Source organism: Coenobita brevimanus, chromosome 42 (assembly GCF_032717465.1).
Source record: "Coenobita brevimanus isolate Jiangsu-jjx chromosome 42, ASM3271746v2, whole genome shotgun sequence".
Lineage (NCBI taxonomy): Eukaryota > Metazoa > Arthropoda > Malacostraca > Decapoda > Coenobitidae > Coenobita > Coenobita brevimanus.
Window position 1 is genome coordinate 1,282,548 of NC_136995.1, and position 3,879 is coordinate 1,286,426.

Genomic DNA, 3,879 nt, shown 5'->3' on the forward strand with positions numbered 1-3,879 from the left:
GGGTAACTATTTCACACCACTCATAAACGGTATTTATATATTTACTTGGTATGAATTTATATGTAGTACGAGAGTATATTGGTTTTCAAACGGTAATATAGGCATTATAAGCATTGTTTCACTCACTAACTCATCACCATACCTGACCTTTTTTTTTTGCTACATTACCTGATCATCATTTCTGACTGTTTCTTCCTCTAATGCTATGTAAACTTTGTCCTCCACATTGTCATCGACTGGGGAATCACTCTGGCCCTGAATGTCTTTATTGGCCAGGTCACTGGTAACAGGGGAATTGCCGAGACAATGGCGTGCAAAGGGGGGGGAGGTTATGTGGTGTAAGGCATTGTCCCTGCTTGGCATCTTGTACTGTAGAGGAATAGAGGAAGCTGTCCCGTGTATATGTATGAAAAATCACGCGCGAAAATTGAAAATTATTTAAATTATGAACCTTGCAATTGCGCAACGTACCAGTACGTCGTCGGGACTGGCAAATGCAAAATGTTGCAACGTATCCATACGTCGACGGGACGTCTCGGGTTAACTTGGCCTAGAATTGCTCAGTCTTCATCTTCAGTGCCATGTTATAACATCAAATGAACATTAGAATGTTGTGCTAGTCAAGAATAAGTGCTATGAGAAGGGTGCAGAGTCATTGTGTGTCTATTTCTGCCACTGAGCTCTGAAATATGCTCCAAGAGAATAAAAATCTGGCTGAAGTTAAGGTGAAAAGAGTGTACAGGTATTGTTTATCTGTTGTTCCAGCTTATTACAGTATTTTGGATGTAGAGCTGGCAGTTTAGGACAGGTTAGAGTAAAAGAACAAAATCTATAGCATTCTTAACACTGCATAGCATACAAGAGTTTATCAATAGAGCCCTTGGTCTTTTGGTAATACTGTAATAGGTAGATTATGAGCAGTATTTTTTTCAAGAAATAGTTACGCGAAATGCTCAAGCACTGAAAATAGCAGTAGTTGAGGATGTCATTTTTTTTTTTTTTTTTTTTTTTTTCAAGTTGTAGATAAATATGTGTAATTACTGGTGTCTTATGTTTTTCCTCTTGCTTAAGCCTTTGACATGAAGCAGTGATCTGGAGCCCCAGGTTTGTCTCTGTGTGAACCCAGTGGATTGCAAACTGAAGTTTCTCTTCTCCTTCAGTCGACCATCCTCCTGTTGGGGACAATGGAGGAGTTGAGGGACATGTGAATAATTAGGCAGCAGAGCCACACCATTATATCAATTGACCACATAAAGGTGTCCCTAGCCACTACCTGACAACACTGAAAACCCATATAGCAAGTAGTTAATTCATTTTAACTGGGAATAAATTTTCATCCTTTTGCAGCTTTATTTTCTGCAGCTCAGTGGCAAAGTAAGGCAGTGCTCTGGCCCCACATCCTTTCCATAGCACTCCTTGTCCAGCATCATATTCTTTTGTTAATCTCTTGGTACAGCACAACATTGAAGGTAGTGAAATGGAATTGTTACACCCAGTTAAAATGAACAGAATGTAGTGTTTGCCACCACATCATGATTGTGAATATTTTGGTACAATCTCTCTCTTATCATCATACAGTGAAAGTACTGATAAATTGTATAGATAGATATTTCTTACTTTTTTTTCAGTAAGTTATTCCTGATTTGTGGTGCAGATGTTTTTGCACTTGAGGTGTCAGACTACCAGTTTCTGCTCCATTACAACTCATGCCACCAGAAATCCATGAAAGTATTGTACAGTTGAGTTCTTGTTATAAATTGCTTTTTGTGACATTCATCTTTATAATTAAATCCACAATAAACTAACTGCAGAAAAATTCCCTATTAACATTCCACTGGTACCAATATTTACATCCAGTTTGCTATTTTCTCCCAGTTCTGTCCACCATCAGGCTGCCCTCACCACATCACACCACCCTCGCTCATATAGTGCTCCATTCCAACCCATCCCTCCCTTTCGTCCTAAGACTCTCCCTTCCCTTCCCACCATGCATCTCAGTCATGCACACTCTCCTAGTCAGTCTTTCATTCTCCATTCTCTTGACATGGCCAGACCATCTCAGGGTACAGTATTTCTTGGTAATTACTGTATTTTGATTAGCTAGATACTCATGTTAATCAAAATAATAAATGAACACTTAGACTAAGCTAACCCAGCCTAACCTAAGAATACAGTGATGAAGGTACAACTTTTAATCTGAATGATAAACATCAAGAAAGCAACCTAACCATAAGTACAGTGATGTATTGCTATTATTGATCAAAATAATAAATAGCTAAACAGTCTGAAATAATACAGTGTAACCTAACTAAACCCAACCCACCTTAACCTAGAAGAACAGCGATAAAGTACTCCGTTAATCAGAATGTAAATAAACAGGCAGTAACCTAAACTAAAAGTCCAGTGATAAATTGCCATTGTTATCATAATAATAAATATTGTAAGCACTCAGAAAGTCACCTAATCTAACCCAGCCTAACCTAGGAGTGCTGTGAAAAGGAAGTTATTAATCAGAATAATTAATAAACCCAGAAAGTAACATAGCCTAAAAGTAAAGTGGCAGAGTACTGTTGTTGATCAGAATAATAAACATTGTAAACACTCAGGAAGTACGAGATGCATCAGATAAATTATCAGGTTCTTGGGCATTGGAAAGTGAGTACAAGGTCACTCAGTCACGCAACAGTGAACTAGGATAAGTGTACTGTACTGTACAGCAAAGAAACTATGCTGTACTGTGTGACTGTGCAGCTAAGTGTACTGTGTGACTGTAGGAAAGTGTACTTACTATTTGACAGTGCAGCAACCTTTGAAATTGATCTAAAAGATTATTTGAATCTTGCAGTTTTTTTGTTACATGTAAGTTGGAGGGAGGGCAGTGAAATGGCTTGGGACAGGATGAGACAGTTATTATTATTATTTTTTTTGTATAAAGGTTTTGAGACACACACACACACACACACACACACACACACACACACACACACTACAGTATACAATAAATACAGTAACATAAAGTGCTGTAGAGTACTATGGCAAAATGTGCTTGTATAGTTTTCATATTATTTTTTTTTTTTAATTATTATTATTTTTTCCCTTGCAGTGCTGTAATGTGGATATTATCAGATTATCTCTTGTGTAATTTGGTTTCATAACAGAGCTTAGGTATACAAGATAATGTAACTTCCATTGTGTTGAAGGTAACATCCTCAGTCATTAGCCTGTGATGGGTATAATTGTCTGAAGAAGAGCTATAGTTCATTAATTTTACTCATCTTACTGGTAAAAGAAGACAATACTACATCTCTGTCTCCATTCTGTAGCACTCTCTCGGACAATTTTTATATTATTCCACAGTTAACATCTTGTTACAGCATAGAATCCAGGATGGGGAGATTACAGTTTCAAACCAAATGAACTTGGACAGAGCAGCAGCAGCATGATGTTGTAGAGAGAATAGCATCATATTCTAGTTTTTATCTCTTGTTACAGTTGAGCATTGAGAGTGGGGAAATCATGATTTTATGTCATGTTAAAGTGGATGTAGTTATAGTTTAATTCGAGTGTGTCTGGCTGAGCAGACCCACTGAGTTACTGTTGGGCTGTCCAGCAGGTACACGGTACTATATATACACTGTGTTGGAATCCAGTGTCCCATAGTGGTAGACAGTGCCTCACCAGGGTCAGATTAGTGTCCCTCCTCTTGGGGAGGAACAGGGAACTATGAGGAAGTTTGACACCTGGGTGAATGCTGCAGTTGCTTCACTTTGGTTACACAGTGTCACCATGTGTGGGCACCCCTTTAGTGTCAGTGGACATACTATAATACTGTATACTGTTGTAATGACAGTTTGTTGTCTGCCTACAGGATCTAGCACA